The sequence below is a fragment of the Coenobita brevimanus genome, chromosome 97, assembly GCF_032717465.1.
Source record: "Coenobita brevimanus isolate Jiangsu-jjx chromosome 97, ASM3271746v2, whole genome shotgun sequence".
NCBI lineage: Eukaryota > Metazoa > Arthropoda > Malacostraca > Decapoda > Coenobitidae > Coenobita > Coenobita brevimanus.
The window spans coordinates 7,282,899-7,288,670 of NC_137050.1; positions in this window are offsets into that span (position 1 = coordinate 7,282,899).

The window sequence follows — 5,772 nt, forward strand, 5'->3', positions numbered from 1 at the left end:
TCCTGAATACGAGAGGAATCCCCAGCGCTAAACTAAATCGTCTGGAATGATCAAGATTTAAATAAAGTCAGCGTCTTGTTGTACCCTTCTGTGTTCTTATCACCAGACGATTTTACTTAGCTTAGGAAAGGCCTCTGGTACGGAAGAGGTTCAAAAGATATTCCCCCCGCGAATTCGAAAAGCTCTCTCCTTCGCAAAATGATGATGATGATGATGATGATGATAATAATAATAATAATAATAATAATAATAATAATAATAATAATAATAAAAGCGTCCGAAGGTAGCAAGAATAAAGTAGCCTATATCCGGCATTTCCTTGAGTATGTGGCAACATTTGATTAAATTCCTGCTATATCAAGACGGTTTTGCTCCACTTACGACTTTTTGAATAGGTGGGGGTTGGATACTGCCATCGTTAAGCCCTTCATTCGAGAGGAGCCTCCTAAGAAGAACAAAATCGCTGGAAATAACAAAGAAAATAAACGAGATCGAAGGAGATAAGAGGCACACAGCTAAATAATTATTGTATTTAGACCGTGACCCACATTGTCTGCCATCTTTTTTTTTTTTTTACTGACAATACTGGAATGTGGGCAGTTCTAGCTTATAGGAAATTAAATAATGGAAATCACCACTGCATGTTTTGTTTTAATATCGCGAGTGGAAAAATGCAATTGCGCCTAAAAAACTGACAATTGTTTCGACTCGTAACAAGCGGAGGTTAACAATGCTGCCTGTGTAATTGTCTGCAGAGGCTAGCTATGGTGATGGTTATGGTGGTGGTGATGGTGGTGGTGATGGTGATGATGAAGGTGGTGGTTATGGTGGTGGTGATGGTGGTGGTGATGGTGGTGGTGATGGTGGTGGTTATGGTGGTGGTGATGGTGGTGGTTATGGTGATGATGATGGTGGTGGTGATGGTGGTCGTTATGATGATGGTTATGGTGGTGATGGTGGTTATGGTAATGGTGGTGGTTATGTTGATGGAAGTGGTTATGGAAGTCGTGATGGTGATGGTAGTGGCTGATAGTGATGATGATGGGGATGGTTGTTGTGGTGGTGGTTATGCTGGTTGTAATGGCGGTGTTCGTGGTGGTAGTGATGGTTGTTGTTACGATGCTGGTTATACTGGTAGTGATAGTGGTTTGGCGACGGTGATGGAAGTGGTCAAGACGGTGAGTATTGTGCAAGGAATTAATTAACGTCAGGTAGTCAAGGATGTGCAGAGGATGGAAGAGGAAGAAAGGAAGAAAGCAGAGAAGAGGAGGAACGGAAAAAATGAGGAAGAAAGAGAGAGAGCAAGGAAAATGAGGACGAGAAGACAAGGGAGAGGAAGAATGCAGGAAGAAGAGGGGTGAGGAGGAAGAGAGATGAAGCTAAAGAGGACAAAATAAGAAACATCATCATCATCATCATCATCCTGAACCTGACCTTTTTTCCACGTCAGGATGGGGCTTCACTGGATCCAGAAACAAAGACAAGCATGATTGTGAGAAACGATCGACATATCCAGTGAAATGGACGACAAAATCATCCACACCTCATTTAGGCAGGCCCACAGAATCCTGGTATTACAGTACAAGCCTTGTCGTGTGTGTGTGTGTGTGTGTGTGTGTGTGTGTGTGTGTGTGTGTGTGTGTGTGTGTGTGTGTGTGTGTGTGTGTGTGTGTGTGTGTGTGTGTAAATAGACAGACAGACAGATAGACAGATGAGTACAGTTATTTCCTTTGTAAATCATGCACACATCTTTCAAGCTCCTGCAATCATGGTTCCACTTCATTGTCCTAACCATTTCCTTTTTTTTTTTCCCCTTAATGGATACACTTCACATTCAGCTGCAAGTTATGAAAACAGAACCACAATCGGGCCGAATAACATAACAAGAGATGAAGAAGAGGAAAGAGAAGAGAGGGATAAAGGAAAGAGAACGAAGTAATCCCTCTAATGACCTCCACACAGGTGCACCATCCCCCAGGTAGAGTGGAAAACGAGGTCAGTGTTTATTCTCACAGGAATAACCAAGCAAGTAACTACACCACACTATAAGGAATTTCTGGGTCCATCTCCCCTCAATCTCAACTCCCCCCCCCCCTCCTCTCTCTCTAAATTCTTTCAACTTTCTCAGTCCTCTGTTCATTCCATCTTCTCACTTCCTTTCTCCCCATTCCTCCTTCTTTCCCCTCCCACTTCTCTCTCCTTTTCTACCAACCCTTATTCCCTTCCCCCCATTATCTCCTCCACGCCTCTCTCTCCCTCCCTCCTCTCTTTCTCCCCCCTCCCCCTTTCCCCTTTTCACTCCTCCCCCCAGCCTATAATCACTTGACACTTGGGTACACAAACTTTCCATTTTTACGGCGCCAACTTTTCCACTGCACACACACACACACACACACACACACACACACACACACACACACACACACACACACACACACACATTGGAGCAAGTGTGGAGGTAATCACTGTAGTAGAAGTCAGTATGTAGTATGAGTCTTTACATCCAGGTTTTCGGAGGAGCTAAATAACCAGCCGCTGTAATCAGCTTATTGGTTAAAATGTAGTATCTTTTTTAATGTTGTCAGAATTATAATCGCAGCTCTAAAGTAAATGTAATCGTAACGGCTCATATGGCATCCACGGGGAGCTTGACTTTTGTCCTGGAGGAAGAGGGATAGCCAGAACTAAGTCTTCCCCATGCTGGAGACGTGCAAATGAGAAACGGGTGTCTTTAGTGAGAGCGGTGCAAGTGACAGTGGATATTTCATAATGGCTATATATTGTTTCACAGTCGAAATATATCAGAGGTATGAACAGACAGGATGCAAACATAAGGAAGCGCACAAAATGGCATATCTCCAATACCCAAATAAAATGACATCCAAGCTTCGAACCCTACACACGCGGCACACGCAGTTCGTAGGACTAGCACGATACCACCGAGTCACCTTGTCTCCCATCCTGACCCTGCCTCTTACTATAACATAAATATGCTAGGTAAGATACAGAAATGTTACAAAGACATAATAAAAGAGGCAACCTTTCGGGAAAGTGCTTGAGTTTTATAACACTGGAGTTTATTTTAGTCAGCACTTCAGCCCAGCACACCAGGAAGTCTAGTACAGTGACAGACGCAGGTGACTCAGTAGCATCAGATGTGACAAATGCAGCAGGAAGAGTCACTGCACTGTCACCTGTCATCCATCTCACAAAAGGCTCGTCCACGTTACGCAAACAGGTAGTGCACTGTTGAGAGAAGGAAGCGGGTTAACCCCTTTAGTGCGATGACGAATTTATTTTATTAATCGCAAGAACATATCATTAGAATCAGCAACGACTTTTCGCTCTGTTTTATGGCCATAGGTTCATCTGGACGTAAACTCCGTGGACTGCAGGCTGAAGGTTCCATTTTCCCGCAGCCCACCATTCACTTCGGGGAGGATAGAGAAGGAGTTGAGAGACGTTTGTATAACCGGACAGCTCCACCGCCTCGTTATATGTGGTGCCACCAGGTGAAGGTGTCCCTCTCCACCACAACTTGCGCTTTTTTTCCAAGTCTTTTCGTTTATTTATTTTTTTTATTCTGACACCGGACATATCCTAAATTCGTTCCCTAAGGTCCTGCAATCCATCTACAAGGCGTCAGAAACCTTCGCCTACCGCCACTTAGGCACTAGTATTAAATAGCCTATACTAAGATAAGGTGGGTATATCTCGTTAACAACAGGTGTAGATGATGGTGCTCTCTCTCTCTCTCTCTCTTTCTCTGACACTAGCCCTTCATCAATAACCATGTATCTATCTATCTATCTATCTGACTACAGCATCACTCAGTCTCTCTCCTCCGCCACAAATCCTATTCACCCCCACCATTTGCATCTGCCTTTCAACTCAGATTTCTCTTCCTTTCTCTTTCGCTATTAGTTTATCCCTTTCTTTCAGGCCCCACCTATCCTCTCCTCAAGCGTCTCTCTCTCTCTTTCTCTCTCTCTCTCTCTCTCTCTCTCTCTCTCTCTCAGGTATTATGAGGATCACCTGCACCTCAAAAACTACCAATGACAACTTTATTCGTTCCGTTCACCGACTGACAGACAGTGAAGTGCTATAATTCTGGTGGCAGCGGTGGGATATATTTACCTTACTGCTTATCACGGTGTCCCTGAAAAATGTATTGCACAACCAAAGGCGGCCCAGTTAACTAGATACGGCGTCCATGAGCTGTGACGTGAGGAGATGAAATACCAATAGCAAATACTAACTCTTCGTTGGTCAGGGGATATAATAACGATAACGTCTTTTTTTTGGTCAGTTTCATGAAACATTAGTGGTTATATCTTGCATAAAGTCTACAAGGTTGACTGATGTATGCGTTTTCAGGCATAACTCCTTGTCAGTGAATGCATTTAAAGGTTACTCCCATGTTTCATAAACATATACCCAGTATAATTACTCTATCTCTTGAAAGGGAATATTGATAAATTGACAGATAGATAGATAAATAGGTGTGTGTGTGTGTGTGTGTGTGTGTGTGTGTGTGTGTGTGTGTGTGTGTGTGTGTGTGTGTGTGTGTGTGTGTGTGTGTGTGTGTGTGTGTGTGTGTGTGTGTGTGTGTGTGTGTGTGTGTGTGTGTGTGTGTGTGTGTGTGTGTGTGTGTGTGTGTGTGTGTGTGTGTGTGTGTGTGTGTGTGTGTGTGTGTGTGTGTGTGTGTGTAGTTTACATGACGCAAATATACTTATGAAAAGTAACTACCCTGTTAATAGAATCAGTTTTCTACTTAAGGATCTCAGGAGCAGTTGCTCCATATATATTAATACTTTCCACCCATGAAATGCATATATTTCCTTGGGGCATTTCTGTCCTTCGGTACACTACAGTACACCTGGCTGTTTCTCTCTTCGGTGGGTCTGGACGATGGGGGAAGGGCTTCTACTTTCCTATCTTAGTGCTGAATTGTGCGTTTGTCATTAGAGAGTAAGCAGGCTAATTAGCACGAAAATTAGAATGTTCTTGACTGCTACATGCGTGTAAACGAGTATTCCATGGCATCCATGAGATTATCAGTATTTAAATATCCAGGCATGGACAGGAAATTTAAATGGCCATAGTGCTGATATTAAGGAGGGTCAGGAAATCCCTTACCTAACTCTATATCACTCTCATCTTCCCTTACCCATTTCCAGTCCCTCTCAATGCCTCCCTCTACATCTCCCCTCCACCCCTTCTACTCCACCCCACCCTGGCCTCCCTCTCTCTCCGCGTGTGACTGGCAGGCTATAAGTGTGGGGTGATCACCATCTCTCCCTCACTCACGCGGTTACTCCCTTACCTACAACACAGCGTTCCTCGTTCCCTTTCCGTTTGAAATAATATAATAATAATAATAATAATAATAACAGCAACAATTCCATTGCATTATTCCGCATTCCGTCTTTACAACAAATTCCATTGCATCATTCCAAACTCCATCCTCAATAAGAATAAGAATTGTAATAATTTGCACATTCCCTCCCTGTAGTTAAAAGAAAAAATCCATACCATCATTTAACACCACGACCCCCTTTTACAAAATTCCATAGCCTTATTCCACAGTCTGTCCATCTAAAAATTATCTCTGTATATCCCATACAACTATTTTCCATACTCAATTAAATCCTTCCAAAATGGGACGCAATAACCAAGTGAATATTGACCGGAAATTGAGATAACTGGGACAAAGCAATATACTGAGTCCCGGAGGCTTATAATAAAAAAAAAAGAGCATAATTCCGTAAT